The sequence below is a fragment of the Equus asinus genome, chromosome 7, assembly GCF_041296235.1.
Source record: "Equus asinus isolate D_3611 breed Donkey chromosome 7, EquAss-T2T_v2, whole genome shotgun sequence".
NCBI classification, from domain to species: domain Eukaryota; kingdom Metazoa; phylum Chordata; class Mammalia; order Perissodactyla; family Equidae; genus Equus; species Equus asinus.
In genome coordinates this window covers 24,942,787-24,966,926 of record NC_091796.1, presented here as the reverse complement: position 1 = coordinate 24,966,926, position 24,140 = coordinate 24,942,787, and the positions used below count along the sequence as shown (strand labels likewise).

The 24,140-nt window shown below is 42.9% G+C and overlaps 1 protein-coding gene across 3 annotated transcripts in view; it reads right to left on the bottom strand.

Moving 5' to 3' along the window:
- MRO (maestro) overlaps window positions 1–12,957 on the bottom strand; it is a 36,297-nt gene extending 23,340 nt beyond the window's left edge. Inside the window, exons 1-2 of one of the 3 annotated variants that reach the window (XM_044774739.2) lie at window positions 12,803–12,957; window positions 12,030–12,179 (exon numbers count right to left, since the gene is read on the bottom strand). The gene's annotated coding sequence lies outside the window, so the exon portion shown is untranslated. Of the gene's footprint in view, window positions 1–11,765; window positions 11,932–12,029; window positions 12,180–12,802 lie in introns of those variants that run through there. The other 2 variants (XM_070513044.1, XM_014846670.3) reach the window with 2 other exon arrangements.
- Between the last annotated feature and the right edge of the window lie 11,183 nt (window positions 12,958–24,140).

Here is a 24,140-nt window from a genome sequence, read left to right as displayed (position 1 = left end):
TATACAATGGAATACTGTAGTTGTGCGGAAACAAAGAGATTTTCAAGATATATTATTAAGTGAAAAAAGCAAGGTGCAGAGAAGAATACATTATAATTCAATGCACATAAATTTTTAAAAGGCAATGGATGAGGGGCCGGCCCAGCAGCGCGGCCGTTAAGTTTGCACACTCCGCTTTGGCGGCCTGGGGTTCGCTGGTTCGGATCCTGGATGCGGACATATGCACTGCTTGTCAAGCCATGCTGTGGCAGGCATCCCACATATAAAGTAGAGGAAGATGGGCATGGATGTTAGCTCAGGGCCAGTCTTCCTCAGCAAAAAGAAGAGGATTGGTGGGAGATGTTATCTCAGGGCTAATCTTCCTCAAAAAAAAAAAAATGTATACTGACATGGCCAACTTTTTTCCTCAAAAGACACACAAAGAATCATTACCAGGAGTCTCCTGGGAGGAGAGTAATTGGGTAGGGAAGGAAGCTTTTAGTTCAAATGTGTACTTTTCTGTATTGTTTGAATTTTTTTACCCAAAGAATTTATTGCTTTCAATTTAAAAAATCAATAGGGATTCTCAGAATAGAAAGTTACAGCTCTTTTTTTTTCTTGCACTTCTTCTCCCCAAAGCCCCCCGGTACAAAGCTGTGTATTTTTAGTTGTGGGTCCTTCCAGTTGTGGCATGTGGGACGCCACCTCAGCATGGCCTGATGAGTGGTGCCATGTCCACACCCAGGATCCAAACTGGGGAAACCCTGGGCCACTGAAGTGGAGCATGCAAACCCAACCACACGGCCACAGGGCCGGCCCCTGGACTTTTAAGCATTATTTTTTAATGGCTGTGCACATCCCCCAACAGCCTACATTAAAAAATAAACTGCAGGGTTTTTTTTTTAATAGCAATAGGTCCAAGGAGGGGAAGTGGGAAGAGGCTGAGGGGAGGCAGGAAGGCAGACAGCTCTCTGTACCTCTGCTCTTAGGCCATTTTCACATCTCAGTTCTTGCTTCTGAAGACAAACAAATACTAAATTCATTTCTCTATTAAACAACTAACATATTTAATCATAGAACAAGAATATCATTAATCTCTCTTTCTTTTATTAATTCAGTTCTAGTCAAGCGTGAACTCAAAGCTTCCAGAGTTGCCATCTCTTAAATTCTGGGGAACCTGTGAGAAAGCTACTGGTGGCGTGCTTCCCTCATTTTACACTGCTAAGTGGGTGTAGAAGAAGGAGGTTGGCCGGCTTCTCATTTTGATTTTGGTCCCTAGAGAAAAGAGAAGCCTAGCTTTCTATCTGCTCCTGAATTTAAGCCCCTATTAGAATAAAAATAAAGTTGAATTCATTATTATAAATTTTATGCTAAGAATTCACTCCCCCGAATGAATATTTATTTAGGCTACACATACAGTGTTCCCAAAAAAGAGGATGAAAAGGAAAAGATTTTTCTTGGATGAGCAGAAATGACGTTTAATATAATTAAGTAACATAGCAACCCCAAATCTAACAATAGAGTGACATTTATCTCTTAAAAAAAGAAAAAAAAGAACTATTTGTATTTCTTTTTAAAAATTCCCTTTGGGAACGGATGTAGGAGGAAAGCACTCTGAGTGTTAGAATTTTACAGAACGTTTTTCTACTTTGGGGTTTTGTATTTTGAATCATTTGTTCCAGTGTCAAGGGCATCAGACCTTGATTTTGATCACAACTTACACACATTTTGTTTATAAGTCACACACACTGCGTTCTTCTATACATCGGGTGGTAGAGTTTAAACGCTGAACTCACTCCAGGGCAAGGTCTTCTCAGACACAAGTGTAACAACTACGCCTTTACACTGTGCTGCTTCTGTTTGGAGACTGAGTATGTAGAGCCCCAGGATCGATTTGCTGACTGCATTTGCCTTGGTTGCCCTGACTATGTCATTAAACAAATATTTATTCATTAAATAACCATTCATTGAGAGTCTCCTGGGTGCCGGGCTCTCTGGGTGCCAACACTAGCGCATAGGGAATGAAAAATATACAGATGAAGACGATACGATCCCTGCCCTCAGACAGGTCGCAAGCAGGCAGCCCATGGTTCTTCCGTCCAGTGTCCATTATGATGTTTGTCCCATCCAATCAGGGCTGGGACTGAAGAAAGCGAAAGAGACACCTAGGACAAAATTTTAGGAGACACAGGCCCTCAGGGCTGTGCAAATGCAGATGGGTACCTGAGAGTGAGGGTCTCAGTAAATTTTGAGCTCCCGGGCTCCTGGCTTCACCCTTGCCCTGGCCTGCCAGTCTCCTAACCCGGCCACCTGGCTGCCTGACCTCCCACCTCACCTCTTCCCTTCTGCTGCCCTTCTCCCAAGTCACTGACACACTCACTCTCCTCTCAGCTCCTTCACTTCCCCAAAAACGTCTACACTCAGTGTCTATTTTTCATGCCTGGGAGTATGCAGCCCTCCCTGCACCCAGCCCTCATTTACCCGCTTCTTCCAGGCCTCGTTTGAACCGCACGCTGCAAGTCCTCCCCAGCCCTAACAGCCTGCTCAGTTTCTCCCCAGGCACCTGCCCTCCTGTAGCAGCGGCCAGCACGAGCCAATGTGTATTCAAACTACTGCCTGGGAACCCAGCTCCCCATCCTGGGTCGTGCGCCTGTAGGAAGCGAGGCTTGTATTCCCGTCTTTGTGGGACCTCGCTCCAAACCTGCATCACCCAGCACAGTGCCTTACACCTGGTGGGTGTCTTAGCCCACTCCAGCTGCTATAACAAAGTACCACAGACTGGGTGGCTTGACAACAAACAGCTATTTCTCCCAGTTCCGGAGGCTGGGAAGTCCATGATCAAGGTGCCAGCAGATGTGGTGTCTGGTGAGGGCTGGCTTCCTGTTTGCAGATGGCCGTCTCCTGGCTGTGTCCTCACATGGCAGAGAGCAGATAGAGGAAGCAAGCTCTCTCCTGTCTCGTCCTGTGAGGGTGCTAATCCCATTCCTGAGGTCTCCTCTCTCATGACCTAATCACCTCCCAAAGGCTCCACCTCCAAACACCACCATCCTACTGGCGACTAGGTTTCAACATAAGAATTTTAGGGGGACACAAACCTTCAGTCCATGGAGTGGACTTTTAGCAAATGATTGCTCCATTTGTCTGAATCTTTACAATCTTCAGCACATTTTTAGTGTTGCTTTTCACTTCAACAAAAGCAAACATTGGTTTGAGGTGTCACAACACTCTAATTCTACAGAAATATAACAGGAATTATAAGGAGTCAGCTTGCTAAAAAACGCATTTTCTTATTTCCCAGTGGCTAATAAATGCAATAGTAGCTTAAGCAAAGGGGCGTTTGTTTAGCACTAATTTCATTTGTGTGTGGGGGTGGTAAATTGTTTATGACGATAGGCTTTCTCTTTGTTGTATAAAAGATGGTCACTGGCTGAAGGTCTCCACAGCCATTTCTCAGGGTAACACGACTATTAAATGACTTTTAATAAAGAATTACACGGGTGACTTTCTTCAAATTGGACAACACAGCAATAACAGGATCTTCTCTTTACTGATGATGATAATGTGGCGTGGGATAGAATTAGATACAGCCAATTTAAGTAAGCAGCATTCCCTATATATTACTAAGGCACACCACTTCGTCAGTGTGGGAAATTGCAACCCCTCCTCCCACATACTCGCCACAAATGGTCATCTAAGTGTGCAGTTAGGATGCTTCTCAAGATGGTGTCCTGGAGGAGTTAGTAGCCTGGGACTCTTAGCATAATTTTACTGATGGCATTTGCTCTATACAATGCCACACCGGGTTGATCTATCACAGCTATCCTAATATCAGCCCCACTCTGAGCATTTGTGAAATCCATCCTGGAATTAACTTAATGGCCAAAGGTTGAATTTGTCCAATCATTGGAACTAGGGAGTGGCCATCCCCTCTTCTTGCTCTTTCCTTGCAAGGACCTGCTGTATGGGACGTCCGTCTTCATGGTGTAACTTGATAATACAGCTTAGAGTTATAGCAATTTTGTAACATATTTATGCAAGCAAATTCAAAACGCTGAATGGAAAACCCTTATCTTTCTAGGAAGACCTTAGCCAAAGCCCTTTGTGATGTGTTTTTCCTCCTTCCTCATTCCACATCCAGACACCACTCCTCTTCCATCTAAAATATGTAATAATTAAAGTCAAAATGAACACTACATGCTAAATGTGGAACAGAACAGGTTTTTCTAGTCCACAGTGACTTTACTACTGCAATCAAAACATGCATTGTCAACCAGGAAAGTTTCCAGACTCAGAAGTCCTGGAGCACGTTCAGGAGATGTGCCTTGAAATGTAGCAAGGTTGCAGCCAGGGGTAAATAAAGAGAAGCTCACACTGTTCAGTAGATGTGCTTCTAGAAAGCTGTATAAAGACTGAAATGCTGTAAAATCAATGAGTTTTTAAAATCAGTTAATTGGGAGTTGGTTGTTTTAGAGGAAATATGAATGAAGACTCATCAATTTTACCTGCTTCCAAGTTGTGAGTTTAGGGCTTTCTAAAAGTACGCAGGTTCCTCCAAAAATTAAAAATAGAACGACCTGATGATCAAGCAATTCCACTTCTGGGTACATATTCAAAGGAAACGAAATCGCTCTCTCAAAGAGGTTTCTGAACCCCCATGTTCATTGCAGCATTACTCCCAGCAGCCAAAACATGGAAATAACTTAAGTGTCCATCAACAAGTGAATGGATAAAGAAGACATGCTGTAAATATATATATAGAATATTATTCAGCCATAAAAAAGAAATAAATCCTGCCATTTGCAACAACATGATGCCCTTGAGGCCATTATGCTAAGCAAAATAAGTCAGACAGAGAAAGATAAATACTGTATGATCTCACTTACATGTGGAATCTAAAAAAACTGAACTCAAGAAACAGAGAACAGATTGGTGATTTCCCAGGGAGGGAGTAGGGGGTGGGGGAAATGGGGGAAGATAGCAAAAAAAAAAAAGAAGAAAAATATTTCATGACTCATGGAAATTACATGAAATTGAAATTTCAGTGTCCATAAATAAAGTTTAATTGGAATACAAATTAATTAATTAATTATAAAAAGTAGCCATCCAGTTGTTTGAGACTTAGGGTCCATGACTACAGACCTGAACTGCAGAGAAAGTGATGAAGGGCAATCCACAGAGATGTCACTCAGTACCGAGTACTCTGGGATCACACAGTTCAATAGAATTGGGAATGAGGGAAAGGAAGAATGTCTTGACCTCTGTCTTAGGTGTTGTCTCTGCCACCACATGTTCCATTCTCTTTGCTTCAGTGGATTCAGAACCCAAATTTAGGGTTCTCCTGTAACCACCAGGTTGATTGACTGCCGGGCACAAATAAACTACCACCAAGTAACTCACCCCAACTGTTGCTCACTCGTTCTTAGAGACCTCCCAGAAAGAAGATTTGCAAAAATTCCAGAGTTTCATTACTTCAACCTCGAGCTTGTGTTTCTTGCTAACATTGTCACTTCATTGGTCTGGGGTTGGGTAAACAATCGTGAATGAAACTGGGACCCCTCTCCATGGTCTGATAGGTGAATCTAGCAAGCAAGCTGCATAGGCTTAAAGTCAGTACAATAAAAATCCATGCTGCGCTGTGAAGCCCCATGCAGGCCTCCTAAGCTTGTGTTTAGATGACCTTGCAACCCCTCATCTCATGACTGAAGACGGCAGCAGGATGAATCAGCAACAGGAAGAGATAAAGGGTACCTCGCCCTCACATTTCCCACCTCATTTCTTAGAGATTGAGGGGAAAAGTAACAACACTGGTCCTTGCCTCCCTCCACACAGAGATAACACCAATAGTCCAAGCCTCGTTTGACATATAACCAAAAAGTTCTTTCTCTCTTTGAAGGCTGAGACTATTAGACATGTAAGGCCTTTCCTGCGCCTACACTGCTTTGTTAAAAGGTATAAAAACTGCACTCAGGTCTGTGGACCTCAGAGCAGTTCCTCAGAACACTCTGTTGGCCTGTTTCTCAGGACCGGAGTTCCTCACTTTGATTACTGAATAAACTCCTTCCCTTAACTTTTACCTAGACTCTTTATTTCAGTCAACACAATCATAATTGTTTATGGAGTATTTCTTGGATTCATATCTTGGACACAATGTGGCTTATACATACAAGGACAGCAAACAGATGAGAGATAAAACCTCAGCCCTTAAGAAGTTTATAGATGAATTAAAGAATCGAAATGAATTTCCCTGACCTCATTCTCTGTGCACTTTGCAGGATCCCTCAACATAACATACAACTAATCTTCTAGAACCTTCAAGAACTTTTCAAGATCAAGTTCAGGCTCCTCATACTGATTCTCAAAGCTTTCCAGGCTCTGCCCCATTTTACTTCTCCAACGTTATCTCCCCTCACCTGTTATCTGCACACCTTCCATCTCCAGACCCACTCCAGCTCCGGGCAGCCGAGGGGTCTCCCTGTCTCTCCAATATTGTTTGTTTGGTTCACTCTCCCTGTCACTACTCATAAAAGATTGCCACAATGGCACTAGTCAACAAAGGCTTTATGTAAGAGATGGTTCTAGAGAATGAAAGCCTATTTGAAAGATCTTTTTTGGTGGCCTGAGCTAATTAGCTTCCATTTCTTCACGTTAGATCTGCTGCTCACCTTTATCCAAATAATAACCTTTTATGTGTAGTAAAACTTAATTGAGCCTCATAATTTGGAACTTATGCAGACAAGGGTTAATTTGAAGTTTGACTTTTACAACTGACAATTAGCAGCACTTAATATATGAGCAAGTTTGATGGGAGGAAGGTTTAGATATCGTAAAAGATAAAAATTTTTTTAGCACTTTCAAGTATTTTAGAAACACCTTTTACCAAAAAGAAAAAAAAAGGATGTACTAATTAGAAAGAAATCTTATATATTTATTAAAGCAAGATCCATAAGGTAATCTACTAAGATTTTTATTAACTTAATTGGGTGCTGTAACAATTCAAAGTAATCAAAATCCATTTCCTTTACATATTATATAATTTAACTTTTTCTCTAATTGAGATCTGCTTCAATTTAGTGCAAATGAATAAAACATTATTCATTAGAAAACTTTATTCGTTTGGAGATCATTAAAATAATTCTCTATGCCTACCTCCTGTCTCTAGGGTTTACTGTGTGACCTTGGGCAGGTCATTTTAACATCTATAAGGCTCAGGTACGTCATATATAAGGCGGGAAAAAATGGAACCTCTTGTGAGATTCGTGAGGATTAATTGGGAAGACATCCGGTGTAGAGCCAGGCCAGTGGTAGACACTCAATAAACATCAGTTTTTCCTTACCTTCTTTCTTACTGATTCTTAAAAGATAGGCTTGGGGCCGGCCCGTGGCCCAGTGGTTAAGTTCGCTCGCTCTGCTTAGGTGGCCTAGGGTTTCTCTGGTTCGGATCCTGGGCACTGACATGGCACCTCTCGTCAGGCCATGTTGAGGCGGCATCCCACATGCCACAACTAGAAGGACCCATTACTAAAATATACAAGTACGTACTAGGGGTATTTGGGGAGAAAAAGCAATAAAAAAAAAATAGAAGATTGGCAACAGTTGTTAGCTTAGGTGCCAATCTTTAAAAAAAAAAAAAAACGATAGCCTGTATATATCTTTAGATTGATCTTTTGGTACTGTGTTTTTATTTTGGGTATGAATTAATTCTTTTTGTAAAACCAAAATCCCCCTATTGGCATTTTACTAAAATAGTCCAATTGTTTTGCAGTAATGCTAGTAAGTGTTTCTGATAAAACTGAGAAGATCCAGTCAGTGATGTACCCCATATCAATCAGGAATAGTTTCAGATGCAAGTAACAGAATATCCAATCCATAGTGTCTGAAAAATAAAGAGTTGTTTTTATTTTGTTTTGTTTTATTACATAACACAAAAATCCAGAGATAGGAGCTATTAGCATTGGCTCACCTGCTCAGCGGTGCCTTCAAGGACCTCAGTTCTTTTCATCTTTTTACTTGCTCTAGCTATTGTCATTACACCAGTGCTTCACCCTCCTGCTTGTCTGAGGTTGTTACCACATCTCCAGTGCATCTTTCCACATTCGAGGTGGAATGAATGGGGAAGAATAGCACCAGCCACATCTTTCTCAGCATAAAAAATCCTTACCAGAAGTCTCTCAGCATACTTCCTCTTACGCATTTTTGACCAGAACTAGCCACGTGGACACTTCTTTCCAATTGCAAGAGAGGCAAGAAAACCAGTATCTGGCAAAGGAAAGATGGATTTCCATAATTTTCTTAGACTAATAACAATTCATCAACTGGACTAAGTCACATTACTACCCAGAACAAAATCAAGACTGTTTTAGCAAGAAAGAAGTGTAGGGGGTGGATACGACATTGGTAACAGGGTCTGCATGTACGGACCTTCTATCCCATGAAAGTAGTCTGTAGGGTTGTGAAGCACTGCTCTCTGCCCTTCGTCACTCACATCTCTCATCAGTTACAAAACTCTCAGATACAACCCAACAGTTAAGATTAAATTCATATAAATCTCAAATTTTGTTATGTTTGCTTTATCTATTAAAAAAAACTCTTTAAAGGTAGAAAGCTGGATGAGGAGATTTCTCACAGATCTGAGATCTATGATTCAAAATTCAATATAAGAACCATAAGGGTACTGTGTACAGTTCTTTTTTTCTTTTTTTTTGAGGAAGATTAGCCCTGAGCTAACTGCTGCCAATCCTCTTCTTTTTGCTGAGGAAGACTGGCCCTGAGCTAACATCCATGCCCATCTTCCTCTACTTTTATACATGGGACGCCTACCACAGCATGGCTTTTGACAAGCGGTGCCATGTCCGCACCCAGGATCTGAACCGGCGAACCCCGGGCCACCGAGAAGCGGAACATGCAAACTTAACCGCTGCGCCACTGGGCCAGCCCCACTCTATGCACTTCTTGTGTAAGAATATCTCCTACTATGCCCTTATCTGCACCTTATTCAAGTCGTGATCAGTTAGAATTTCAAGATCTTTTTCAGAAAGTCTACTCTTTCTTTTTGCAGCTTATTTTTCCTCAATAAGTTAACAAATCTCTGCTTTTCCCTATTGATATCTTCCTAACCAGTTTGAATCAATATCATTCAATCATTCTACAAACATTTTCAAAGCACTTATTTTGTGCCTCACTCTGGGAATATAAAGATGGAGACAAAACCATTTTTTGTCTATAAGAAGCTCGTAATCTGGGAGAAAGATTGTAAGCCAATAATGTATAAGGAATAGTTTGTCATAGGTGTTATGAGAGAAATAATAAAGGAGAAGGGGAGAGAAAGGCAAGAGTGGCCAGTTCTTAATGGGGTAGAGACAGAACGAAACTGAGAATGAAGAAGTTAAAATCTTCCTTGGGCGAAAACTTTGAGATGAGCTTTGCTAACTGCCCCTGTGCATACTCAGCACAACCAACTGTTGTTTAAAACTAACCACCTCTTTCTGTCCCTCCTTAGTATAGGAGTGAGCTGTTTTTCCCAGGAAATTAAGGTCCAGACTTCAAGATTCAGCCTTACAAGGCCAAATGCAGGCTGAAGATGAAAACTAACCAGAAAAGTCCAGACAAGTCAAGGGAAAAGAAATTCGGTCCTCAAGAACAAACGCAGGCTGGTGGGAAGGCACCAACCAGCAAAGCCACATGCTCCCCCTCCCCTACCTAAAACCCCAGAGAAAAACCCCTACCTTTCTCCCTTTGAGGAGGTGGTTTTGAGTTTTAACTCCCATCTCCTAATCTGGCTGCCTTTTGATAATAAAACTCTTTCCTTGCCGCAAGCCTGGCATTCCAGTTATTGGCCCTCCTGTGTATTGGATGAACGAACCTGTGTGACTGCTCAGTAACAAGGACTCTAAGAATCTGAGTCATGAACTTGGGAGACCTTCTCTAGAACTAGCATCTTCTGGATTGATTGCATTTTCAAGGAATTCATTCGTAGGTGTTTTCCTTTTGCTAACAATTGCATATGTTATAAACTCTTTAATTAAAGATTTGTTAATAGGGGAAAGTCTTTGTGTCTTCAGTGATGACAGATTTGTTTATCACTGCCTGTCATGATGCTCTCTAGCTTGTGGGAAGAGAGCCAAAGGGAAAAGACTGATTTCCCAGCTTCCTTCAGGGTCAATGGGAAATCACTCACTTTTTTTCCTCTTGGCCACTCGGCTCCCCTGACACACGTTTGTTCATGACACTAGGAAGTGAGTAGGCACCTACTAGTGATCACCAGCTTTTGAATTCTCTCCTTCAACTTTAAGCTAAATGAAGACGAAATTAGAAATTCAACAACTTCATGTATCAGCTACTATTTTCCAAATTGTGCCTTGTGACTCATTAACAGCTCATGAAATCAGTTCAGTGGGTCTTAATCAGCTTTTTTGTTAAGACGTGGAATAGAAGATATCAGAATGCATTTCACCTAGTAAGACAAAAATTGTTTGGTGAAACTTCTGTTGCAGTTGTGTGTGAGTGTGTATGTGTGTATTGGGTCACAACATAAAATATATTTCTCACTGTGTCTCAGTAAAAGTTAAGCCATTGAACGTGACTCTAATCCCCATAAAGACACTTATTAACCATCTAGCAAACATTTGTTGAATTGAACTGATTTGTATGTGTGCTTGTTGGTTTACTTAACAAACACTTACTAAATCTAACTGTGTACACTACATTAACCATTGCAACTCCTCATTTAAATTTTCTGAAAATGTAGGACACCGGCAAGCTTTCAAAGGTTAATCAGATGCAGTAAATGCTCTTTTTTTAGGGATAAGTCATTCCATTTACTGGGATTGCTTCATAGTCTTTAATCTGGCTTAACTCCTTCCTGCTGTATAAAATAGACCCTAAGGTCTCTAAATAATGTCCAGAAAAAGATCTTAGGAAAGCATGAGGTACAGTGGGTCGTCAGCAAACAGAGCCTTCAGATCCTTATCGGTTCTAGTCTGGTCCAAACCTCTCCCCCACAGTCAGTCAGAGCAGGTCTACACAGTGTCCTTGCCTCCAGCATAAATGATGTCACAGGTCTCTGTCCCTAGTGTTCCTTTTTCAGGACTTGGGTGCTGAGCACTAATCTTTTCTTGCTACAATGACACCCCAATCCCACCAGCACTGCCAGCAGAGAGGCTTTGCCATTCCCAGGATCTATGTACACTGTCATTGTCCCTCAGTGGGCAGCGTTCCCTACTGTCCAGAGCCATCAGAGTTCTCAATGCCCAAGATGTGCCCCCGAGCATCCCATGCTATCTCAGGAGACTACAGCTTACGAGATCTGGGCCAAATCCAAAGTTGCCTGCACCATCTGCTCTTCCATCTCTCAGCCTGCAGGGGTCAATCCTCCTACAAATTCCTGAGTTCTCTGCCTGCCTTGGACAGCGGGGCCAAGTTGTGGCAGGGGCATCAGGTAAAGATTGCAATCACAACTAAGACAGCCTCTGACCTGTTCGCAGCCTGGTGGAGGGTATGGCACACAGATATGTGATCCACATATCTGTGATCCACAGATAAGTGAGCAACCAGGGGGTTGGGCAAGACTCTCAGAGGCCCCCCTCTTTTCCCACCCTCCCTAATCCAAAGAATACACGCCCATGCCCCATTATCAGGGACCAGGGCTCTAAGAGTTCACAGCCTCAGCCACAGCGTGCGTGCCATTGCTTCCTGGAGAGGAGGCTTATCACGTCTCCGTCCCTGCCCCTGAAGGGCATGTTCATATCATCTGAGCTCCCAAGCTCGGCTGACCCTTGTGAAAGTCCAACCTGGTCAGTTAGGCTCTGGACTGCCTCAGCTGCGTTCCTCCTGAGCTTTCTGAACGCCCTGGCGAACAGGCAAAGCCTTCTGCAGTCTTCTTTTCCTCTCTCCTGAACCAGATCTACAGTACCCTAAAGGAGAGCAGATTTGCAGGTATTTCCCAGCCTTGTTCCCAAGCAAACCCTTGGCTGCCGGCTGGTTCTCCTTCGTCCTCTCTGGCCCCTCCCATGTGCCCGAATAACTATCTTGGCTTACCCTATGGGTGCCCTTACCTGATTGTGGCGTGTTGTCTTCCCCACTATAGTCTAAACGTCTTGGTTGACGTCAGTGTATTTTTTTATCTTTCAATCTCTGGTATTTAGTGCAGTCCTTGGACAGAGCTGGCGCTCAGTAAAAAGCTTGCTAGCAGATTGAAAGAATAACTGAAAATTGCAGAAAAATAGAGTTGGTAGGAAAAATGAAATTCCTTAATTACACATATTCCAGGGAGCAACCTTAGCAGCTATATCATAAGCTAACTGGTGTATGCTGGGATTTTCTCATTATAGAAGCTGGAATTTGACTTGTGTTCCATCCAAATCATTGTTCTAAGCGGTATCACAATGCAAGCCACCATATTCCTATTCCTGTGTGTTCTGTGTTATCTAACCTTGCTTCAACACATCCCTCTGAATGGAAAACTTTTCTTAAATTATCATTATACAAACAACACATGGTCACAAAAAAATCACAAGTCTGCATAAGCTAAACTAAAAATAAACCCCAAACACTCCAAATCCTACCACCAAATAATTATTGCTAATATTTGGGATGCAGCCTTCTTAGTTGTTTGTTTTTTTTTAGCAGCCTTATTAAGATATAATTCACATATTGTCTTAGTTTGCTAGGGCAATATATTAGTTAGGGTTCTCCAGAGAAACAGAACCAACAGGATGTGTGTGTGTGCGTGTGCATGTGTGTGTGTGTTGGTATGTGTGTGTATATACAGAGAGAGAGAGAGAGAGGAGAGAGAGACCCATCGATTAATTTTAAGTAATTAGCTCACAGGACTGTGGAGGTGCAAGTCCAAAATCTGCAGGGTAGGCAAGCAGGCTGGAGATCCAGGGAAGAATTGCAGCCCAAAGGCAGTCTCCCGGCAGAAATCCTTCTTGCTCAGGGCAGGCCAATGTTCGTTCTATTCAGGCCTTCCATTCATAGGACGAAACCCACCCACATCAGGGAGTGTAAGCTGCTTTACTCAAAGTCCACAGAGGTAAATGTTAATCTCATCTAAATAACACTTCACAGAAACTCCAAAGTAATGTTTGACCAAATATCTGGGCACCGTGGTCCAGCCAAGTTGAAAAATAAAAGTAACCCTTGCAGGCTGCTGTAACAAAGCGCCACACGCTGGGCGGCTTAAAGGCTTGAAGAACCAGCCTTTAACACATGCCATGCAGTTCACCCATTTAAAGTGTCGAATTCCATTCTGTAACACGTTCACAGACTTGTGCGACCATCACAAAAATCAAATTTAGAACATTTTCATCCTTCCCCAAAGAAATCCCATACCCATTAACGGTCACTCCCCAACCCCCACTCCCTGTCCCCACAGCAGAGGGAAATCTCTGCTAAATCTCTATTCATAATCGAGGAAACTGAGGCCCAGAGATTCATCCAGGGCTAGAATCCAGCTGAGAAAAAACACAGGGCTTCCTCCAGGGAGGAATTTGAGCCGCTACTAGACAGTCACTTGCTCAGTTATACTAGTTTTTTAAGTGTCAAAATAAGAATTAATATCCCCGAGGACTGTTTCCGTCTGTCAAGAAGTTTCACAGCTATCTCGACTGTATGCTTGTGCTGCTAGATATTTGCTGCTTCTGCTCTGGTTCATCAGCGTGTTAAGCCTTATCATGAAGCATCCTGTGCATTACCCCTCAACAGTAGGTACAAAGCACCCTTCTCAGGGTCTGAAGAGCTATCCAAGCCAAATGCATTAGCTTTTTATCCATACACCTAAGATCTGGCTTGTAACGTGAATGTCAGCAAAGAACCATGACGTTAATTGTTCAGAAATACTTTCACAACATCGCCATTTGGAAGAGACAAACGAATTGGTTTTATTTACATCATGTAGAAAGGACAGCATGAAAAGCCAGGATAAATTATGTCCTGGTTTATGTACTTCTTGGGTTGAAAAACAAAACAAAACACCTTGTGGGGGGATTTCCTTTCTAGGTACGTGTGTCCCAAAGCTGCTGGTTACTTTTGACTTTTAGCCACTTCTACTTACTAAAGTGACTTCAAGCACAGCGTTCAGCAGCCACTCTCAAACTTCTAGCCCTATACATTTCAAGCATTGTCACTGTGTAGTTTGAAGATGCCGACCGGTATACTACTGTTTTATTAAACAAATGAGTAAAATTCTTCTGGGGTGGTTGGGTTTCCCATAAAAGAAAGCACTGAAGGAGAACAAAAGTTACGAGAGATGGAAAACACTGTTCACAGGTTGGGGTGGTGGGTAGATGCTGGTGAAAGGGAAAGCGGGCACCTTTGAAGTAGGCTAGTGTATAATTTGTGGAACCTACCTAGTTTACTAGATTTAAGGGCTCAAAAAATTGGGAACAATATATTCTGCATCGTTATAAACGCATTGTTTGTCCTCTCTTTAACCGTATCAGAACATTTAAGACACATCAAAGGGTTAGAATTACATAGTTAACCCAGAATCCCCTGTGGTTTGAAGGCTGAGTGTTGCCTCATTACCAGTGCCAAGTACACACCAGTGAGACTGGCGTATAGCCACACTCTGGCTTTACTTTGTGGTGAGAGGATATTTCAGGTCTAAAATCTGGGAACAGGTCCAATCCTTCTTGAGTCAAAAGTCAAAGCACGGTCAAGGTTGTTGTTAGAGACCTGTTGCAATTCATGCCCTGGCTAGCTTGACAAGCCAGTTCACACCCAAATTTTTAGCTCTTCAGGTCCAAGAATAGAACCAGAGATGTGAAACACCCTCATTCTAGAAAAAGACAGGGATGTAACAAATGTACGTGCCTCCGCCTGGGTCATATGCCTCTCCTGCCAGTCAAAACAGATGCAGACCTCGTCTATCCCTGACGTAGGCAGTCAAAAAGGATAATCCAGAATTTACATACAGATTATTTTTTTTGCTTCTCTATGATGCAATTACCTATTCATAGTAAAATTAAAAGCTACCATTAACAGCATTAACTGGCTTTCAGAAGAACTCATTGAAATACAGAGTTCTGAAAGTACAGACAGATTCATATCAAGGAAAAGCAAGAAGCACCAGGACTCAAACAGTTTCTTCTCCTCGATCTAGGGTAGAGGCTTCCTCCTCAGCTCCCTTAGCTTTGTCTAAGACCATCACCAATGTCTCAATCACTCAAAATTCCAAAACTTGGAGCATCATTAACTCACTCTTCTTTTTTGTCCGTCATCCCACTAGCCATCAATTTTCAGGCATTATTTCCTTGAGAAGTCTCAGATCCTCCCTCCTGCTCTCAGCCAGGGCAGGTCCTCAGTAACCACATGCTGATTATTACCACTCTTACTCTAGGCTCCTCTCCTTCCCTTCTTCATGGCACCTCCTTGCCCGATAACCCTGAAATGCCATCTGCATTGCATCGTTCCTCAGCGCAAACATATAGAACGGCAGCCCTCTGGCACCTCCAACATCGGTCTATAACCCACTACCAGGTCTTCGAGGTCCTTCCATAACTGAGATTCCCCCACTAAACTTTCACCTCCAGGATAACAAGGCTAGTCTTGCTGATCCCCCGTCTTAATTGGGCATAGTGTGTAACAGCGTAACAGGGAGTAAGTTCCAACCAATTGAACCAGCAAACCTCGAAGCCCATGGAACAGGTCGTGTCACCAATTTGTTTATAATTCCTGGAGCAGAGTAGTTAATGAGTGGTGTGGATGTTTCCCTTTAGTACAGGTGAGAAAGCACAGGAAGGGCGTATTGACAGGTCACTGCTTTGCCTGGTCTTGTAAACTCTTGAGATCCCTCTTGAGTGCAGAACAATAAAACACAATTATTTCGTGACTACTTATAAATAGTAGCACAGGCTCAGAGGAAGTGATGTCAAAAATTTCTTAAAGTTTACTACACATAATTTGAGGCTATGATAAATACCCTGTTTGATAAGAGCTCATTGAGCTTTTTTTTGATCATGTGTGCTTACACATAAATCAGAAACACTATTAATAGGGCCACTTGAAAACATATAAATAAAATGGCAAGTGACTTTTGGCAAGTCACTTGACATTTCTGGGCCTCAGATCTCTCATCTGTAAAATGAGGAGGTTGCAAAAACCAGGTGATCTCTGTGTTCCCCTCGATTCTGACATTATTTTATTCTATACGCAAAAAACCACCCTCTGCTCCTTAAATCAGCGGGTTTATTAGTTTGAGTTTCATAGGCCAGTTAATTTCCCTTTCTTCCAGTGTTTTTCTGTAGGCTCTTCATAAGGTTATAAGCTTTTTATTTTGTAAAGAAAGAGGTTTTTTATTTTTAAATCCACCGTTCTACCAACCATTCCCATCATGTCATTTAAACAAGCCATGTTAAGATCAGAAATATAATCTCTGGATAAAACTTAATCCTTGTGTTTAACACATTTAGTTTATTTAAAAAGAAATTCATTGCAGGGGCTGGCCCGATGGCCGAGTGGTTAAGTTTGTGCACTCCATTTCAGCTTCCCAGGGTTTCACCGTTTCGGATCCTGGGCTTGGACCTAGCACTGCTCATCAAGCCATGCTGAGGCAGCATCCCACACAGCACAATCAGAAGGACCTACAACTAGAATATACAACTATATACTGGGGGTTTTCAGGAAAAGAAAAAGAAGAAGAAGAAGAAAAAGATTGGCAACAGATGTTAGCTCAGGCGCCAATCTTCAAAAAAAAAAAAAGAGGAATTCATTGCAGTCTCCTTATTTTTCTCATTCCACCCCAGACTAGTGAAAACTTTGTCACAGACTGACAGCTGTCTGTCATCATACTGACTTATCACTTTTTTCTCTGTGTGTGACCAAGGATGTAGAAAATCCAGCTTCCCCATGTGCAGCATAGGGATATGAGTAAATCCACCATTTTATCATCCATAAATATTGTAAAATCTAAAATTTCAGCTTTGGAAGGTATATTAAATAGAAGTAAGGGTAATTGCGTCCATGCACCCATCAGAAAGATGTTTGCGTTTTTTCTACTACACCACCACCAGACAGTTATCTGAACTGACAACCGACCATTGGGAAGTTCTCTGATTCTGAAGGTGGGGTTGCTGGCTATGCTTAAAAATGCCCTTTTACCACTAGCTTCCCTTTTATAAATCACATGTCAGTGACTTGTGTACTCCGAAATGAGACTGAAACACCAACGTGGTTAAGTGTATACATCTAATGTAACATAGACAAAATGCTCCATTTCTACATGTTTAAATTGTTTCCATTATTGAAGGCTCAATGCAAATGTCCTCTCCTCCAGGAAGTCTTCACCTCTCCAGCTAGAAGCAATGTGTCCTCTTCTGAACTTTCCTTAGATAGTGTTTCCTTAGATATTGCTTGAATCTATCATATGGCACTATCATATGGCACCTTTTTTTTCTTTTTCTTTCTTTCTTTCTTTTTTGGTGAGGAAGATTGGCCCTGAGCTAACATCCATGCCAGTCTTCCTCTACTTTATCTGTGGTACACCTACCACAGCATGGCTTGATGAGTTGTGCGTACATCCATGCCTGGGATCTGAACCCACAAACCCTGGGCCTCTGAAGTGGACCATGCAAACTTAACCACTACACCACTTGGCTGGCCCCTCCAGTTTCTTCCACCTTTGTGTTATGGTAAAATATGTAAAAATCTTATTTCCTCTACTCGATTCTAAAGTCCTTGGTGTCAGGAATTATGTCTTTGGACATCATGCATAGCCAGACACAATTAGCAGAGTACCCTACAGAAAATAGATTCTCAGTAAATTGAGGGAAGAATGAAGACAGAAAAGAAGAAGAAAGAAGTTTGTTACATAAAGGAGAGCCCTTCCTACCTGGAAAAGTCCTGTAAGGGAGTAGTCAAGAGAAAGTGAGGAAGCAGAAGAGAAAAGTGAGCTGGGTTAGGCTGGCCTGGTGGCACAGCGGTTAAGTTCACACGTTGCGCTTCTTGGCGGCCCAGCGTTTGCCGGTTCGGATCCCGGGTGAGGATATGGCACCACTTGGCAAAAGCTATACTGTGTTAGGCATCCCACGTATGAAGCAGAGGAAAATGGGCATGGATGTTAGCTCAGGGCCAGGCTTCCTCATCAAAAAGAAGAGGATTGGTAGTAGTTAGCCCAGGGCTAATCTTCCTCAAAAAAAAAAAAAAAAAAAGTGAGCTGGGTTAAAAGCCGACCGATTAAGGGATTATGCCGAAACGAGTAAGGAGCAGAGAGAGGAGGCAGAGCATGGGCATGCAAACACGTTCTCTTTATGGGTGATATTTCACTTCATAGGCTGACTTTCCTTCCTCTCTCATCTGTTGCTTTTTCAAATCCACTTGCTGCGTGGGTTTCCTTGCTACCCTTAAAGAAGTCAGAGCTGGTCATGCAATTACCACAGGCCAGCTTAAACTCTAAGAAGCCAAGTTAATCCTTCACTGGAATGTAAGCACTATCTCTCCAAAAGCAATCAGCTGGCTGTCTCAGTTAGAAACTTTTCTCTACTGCAAATGAGCAGATTTGTTCCTACAACTAAATCGCTGGAACATCTTGTTCAGCCAAATTATTTCTTATTCAAGGAAACCTGTGCCAGTGCTCATGATGCCAGGCCGTTCTTCCCTGACCCAGGACACTGTCTTGACAAATCAACTTAGCCTGAGTCAGCAGAGGCATTGGGGAAACCCTCTGTCTCTGATTGGATGAAAGGTCATATCACCCACATACTGCCTATAAAGACATCCTTCCCAAATTAGATCTTATTTTCATTTGATACTAGGTTGGTTTCAACCATTGAGCCCCATCAGCTGAGGTCTGGCTTCCCAAGACTAGACTGTCTTCATGGAGCCAGCACCTCAAACTCAAGTTGTTCAAAACAGAACCCTTCACTTTCCACACACCAAGCTTGCTTTTCTTTCCGAAAAAGCTTTTCTTTCTTTCTTTCTGGTTTCTTAATCCTTGATAAACATATCTATCTCCCAGGTCAGGACCTCAGAGACTTTTCTACTACCTACCCCCAAAGGCTCGTTCTTTCCTGGGCCAACTCAGATGCCCGGATCTCCTCCCATCTTTGCTGCAAACTCCAGGGATGAAGCCAGAGTTCCCCTCCTCATCCAAGGGTTGCCACCAAAGCCGAAATTAAGTCAAAGAAGACTTAGTCACTTTCCCAGGAAGGGTTTTACAGTCACTCCCATGGCATGGGAAACATCAGTTTACTATAAATAAACAACACATCATTTATAGCGTTCAAATTCTCAAAGTCTGAGGGGCTTCCAGCCTCTGCTTCCTATGGCAAAGCTCACCAAACCTCACACTCCCCTCCTTCCGGCCTGACCTGCAGCCCAGGAGTGTGCGGTGCTGGCTCAGCTGCTGAGCTGCCCTCTATCGAGTGGGTGGTGTACATTTCTGACTGCTGTTTCTGGGGCTCTGCCTAAAAAATGGTCACTTTCCATTCTTTCACTTTTCCATCTTTTTTTTCTTTTAATGAACTAGTCTTAAAACTTTAGAGTAACTCTCCCTCTTTCTCTCAAAACTGCTGGGGTCTATCCTTTGTCCCTTCCTTTCCATTCCCAGCTCCATTGTTCCGGTTGAGACACCCTTAATGGTTTGACTAGTACAGGCTATTGGTCTGCTGTCCTAGCTGGTCACCTGATTTCTGATATGACTCCAGAATAATACTTTTTATTTCCCTCTGTTCTATTGAGATATAATTGACATAGAGCACTGGATAGGTTTAAAGAAGGAGACTTCTAAAGCACAGTTTGATCATGTCCCTATTGTCACCCCACCCCCTTATGACTCCCGAAAAACTTTAAGTAAGTCTCCATTGCTTGCAGAACAAGGACGAGATTGCTCAGCATGAGAGTCAAGGGCCCAACCTGCCAGTCTAGTCTTACATTCTCATACTTGAAATTCCTGCTAAAGAAGCAAGCTCTAAGATTTCACATCCACCTCTATCTGGAATGAATTTCTACCTGTCACAACCCTAACTGTTATCCACACAAAAACCTGCACACGGATGTTGACAGCAGTTTTATTCATAATTGCCAAAAACTTGGAAGCAACCGAGATGTCCTTCAGTAGGTGAATGGATAAATAAATTGTGGTCCATCCAGACAAGGGAATATTATTCAGCGCTAAAAAGAAATGAGCTATCAAGCCATGAAAAGACATGGAAGAAACTTAAGTGCATATTATTAAGTGAAAGAAGCCAGTCTGAAAAGGCTACATGCTGTACAATTCCAACTATATGACATCCTGGAAAGGGTGAAACTATGGAAACTGTAAAGAGATCAGTTGTTCCCAGAGGCTGGGGCAGTGAGGGATGCATGGGCAGAGCACAGAGGATTTCCAGGGCAGCGAAACTACTCTGTATGGCACCATAATGGTGGATACACGTTATACGTTTGTCCAAACCCATAGAATGTACAACACCGAGAGAGACCCCTGTTGACCTTAAACAAATAGCCAGTTATTTCTCCAGCAAAAATGGGTTTATTCAGGATCAGCAAAGAACTGCAATTTGGGTTCTGCAACCATGGGGAGTCACCTGCAAGTCCTCCTGCGGCAAAAGGGGAAAATTTCTTTTATTGAGGGGAAAAGGAAGTTGGGAGGGCTATTGTAAACCAAAGAGTCCATCGGAGGAATTGAGAATTTGAGGTGTAGTGGCTTTTCATTGTCTGAATTGTGACAGTCTGTCAGTGGCTGAGCTTCTTGCTGTCAAGAAGAGGAGGTCTTTCTTCTCCCTGTTGGGCTCTGCTATCCAGGTAGGGCATGAGAGCTCCCCCTTTCGTCTTCCCCACCTCAGTCTAAAGAGGTTTCTGTTTATTAATTTCCACAACTCTAAGGTAAACCGTGACCTTGAGTGGTGATGATGTATGGGAACTCTCTGCATCCTCCTCTCAATTTTGGTGCTCCAGAGGAGGTGCCACAAACACCCAGAGGAGGGAGAAGTCATTTCAGGTTGGGGAAATCAAGGAAGGCTTTTGGAGCAGGTGTCATTTTATCTGAGCCTTGAAGGATAGCTAGGGTTTTTGTTTTGTTCTTTTAAATAGACTATTTTTTAGAGAAGCTTTAGATTCACAGCAAAATTGAGAGGAAGATACAGCAAGTTCCCTTATACTCTGTCCCTACACAGGCAGAGCCTCCCCCATTATCAACATCCCCCACCAGTGTGGTACATTTGTTACAATTGATAAACCTACATTGACACTTGGTATTACAGTGACTTGTGTACACATCCTAGTTCCTCTTCCAGACTGCAAACTCCATAATGTCAAGGAAAGTATCATTGACTTTTATAAACTTTCGATGCCTAGCACATTCCCTTACCTAAAATTACTTAATAAAATATCTGTTAAATCTATTACTACACTAGTGGTGAGTTTAGTCAAGGTTTTTTTTTTTTTTTTTTTGGTGAGGAAGATTGGCTCTGAGCTAACATCTATACCTATCTTCCTCCATTTTATGTGGGATGCTGACACAGTGTGGCTTGACAAGTGATGCTTGGTCTGCACCTGGGGTCCAAACCTGAGATCCCTGGGTGGCAGAAGCGGAGCTTGCAAACTTAACCATTATGCCACCGGGCCAGTCCCTAGTCAACAATTTTTGTTTATAGGTAAATAGCTTCAACTCCAACCTACAAACTTTTCGAATTTGGGTACATTTTGCCAGGAAATTATGTTAATCATTTCTCATATAATCGTACTCTCAGTCCAGAGGCCAATCTATACAAGGATGAGCTTTGGTTATAAATCCATGAGTTCTATTCCAGATAACTGAGCAGTGCTTACCTGGCACTTGACACAAGAGCCAACTTTTTGTATTCCCTTGAGTCAGGGGAGGAAAGGAAACCAGATAGGGAAGGAATATATTCAAGGTCCCCAGCAAATGAGGGCAGAGATTAGATTTTGAAGTTGTGAGATCGAGGCGCGGTTTTGTGCTGAGATTCCTGGGGAGCTGGTTCTCTGAGCAGTTGACCACTCATCAATCATGGTGCAGATTAATAAACAATGAGACTCCCCAGGCAGTCAGGGGAGCTGGGTTTTAGCCGGGTCCTCAGGGGAGTTACTCAGTCACCTGGGGAAGCTTCACTGCACATTCAGAGCATGACAATGACATGGGACTTGGGGAATGGTAAGGCCCCCCTTCAAGCTCTAACGCTGTGATCTGGAGGCAATAATTCCATCAGTAGACATTCTCAGTGAGCATCTTTGTTGCACCCCTGGGAAGTACAGAAGAGTCTAGAGCCCAACTGGGGAGAGCAAAACTAACACACCTGAAAAAAAAATGAACTAAGTGGGGAATAGAAGAGGGAAGGAATAAAATGAGGCCACCTCGTGGAGAGTTGGGCTGTGAAATCTGACCTCGATATAGGAGAGGGGTAAGAGGAGAGGGGAAGAGGGCAGAGAACGCTGGACTTCAGACATCTGTAAAACCTCCCTTATCTCATCTGGGCCTCACAGCACCCGAAGAGTTGTGTGAGATATGGGGACAATGAACAGGTTCATCTGCAGGTGAATAAAATATTTCAGGACCCTCAACAATGACATGGGCTACAAATCTTAAAGGATAGATTCCAGGACCCCTTCTGGACTATCAGGCTCCTGTCATTTGTACCGGCTTCTCACTAGTGCCGAGCTTGCACTGTGCCTCCCCAGATGCCAGAAAGATGAAGAACCTAAAATGATAGAAATAAAATGTTTGCTAGACCTCTGACTTGAAGTTCACTGCTTGTTTCCACTACCCTGACACGGGGGCATGATATGAAAAAAGAGTTATTTTCGAAAAACAGTCATCTGTAAGATGGACAGGTACCAAGAGAGCAGGCAGACAGAAATACGACCTGTAGGAGGTGTGGTAATTCATAAGGGCTGGGGAAGGTGACAAAAAGAGCAGGAATTGGGTCTTGGTGATAAATTCATTATAGGGGATGAAGGAAGAATCATATTCAGATTCCACTGATTTCTATTGAGCACTTATATTTCTAGTTATACACCTGGGTGCTTTCACACGCCCGTGTTCCACTGGGATTTTTTTTCTTGCCCCCCTTAAAGTTACATAGCTGCCCAAGTGATCTCTTCAAAATCCAAAAATGGCCATGTCTCTTCTTTGCTTAAAACCCTTCAGTGGCTCCCTGTCATCCTTCCCTCATTTGGCCCTGCCTCTTCTCCAGTATCATCTCTTGCCCCTCCCTATCCTGTCCGCTGCTCCAGCAACTCTGAATTGTCTGACTATGCTATTTCTCACATTCTGTTCCCTCTGCCTGGAAAACCTTTCTCCTCCATACCCGTCTGAGCTAACCCTACTCTTCCTTTAATACTCAGGCCAGACACTTTCCCTCAAAAATCTTCCCCAACACTCCAGTAAAAGATAGTCCAGACATGAGGTAAGACAAGTGGCGAGGCACACAGAGCAGTATCTCCAACCTCCCAGCTACTGGTCTCCAGGCTGCTCCATCACAATGGTCATAGCCACAGCCACCACTGGACTCCCTAATGGCCCATTCCTGCTGCCTGACCACATACCACTGCCCCCACCCAACATCCCAGGACTTCTCTACCATTGTTCCTCTACCTTCTTGTAAAAGCAGCTTCTCCTATGAGGTTCTTTCTACCTCACCCTCACTGCCAATAGCCAATCACCAGGCCCTATAGTTTCTCCCTTCTATACATTTCCCATATCTGTCCACTTCTCCCCATCTCTACTGGCCCCCAAGCCCAAGCTGTGCTTAACTTTCAACCAGAAGATTGCCATAGCCCTCCCTTCTCTCTCCCTGTAGCCAGACTGAACTTTCCTGAACGGAAATTTGATCTTGTCAACTATGGTTTAAAACCTCTTGGATGGTTGGTCTTTGTTTGAGATAAAGACTAAATTACTTAACCACAAGGACCTACAAATCACCTCTTGCCCGTGCCCTGCCCTCATCATCTCGGCATCAGTCAAACAGTCCTCTGTCAGTCTCCTTCCTTTCAGTCATCAGGCACCCTGGCTATTCTTTCCCGACTTCACCTGATGAATTTCTACTCGGCTTCAGGCCTCATTTCCTCAGGAAAGCCATGGCGGATTCCTGGGCCAGATTAGATCTCCTTTTAAAGCACTCGCCGGCACTTTGTGCTTATCTCTTTGTAGCATTTATCACAATTACAAAATTATATGACTTGTTTCATGTCTGTTTCTTCCACTTAATAGA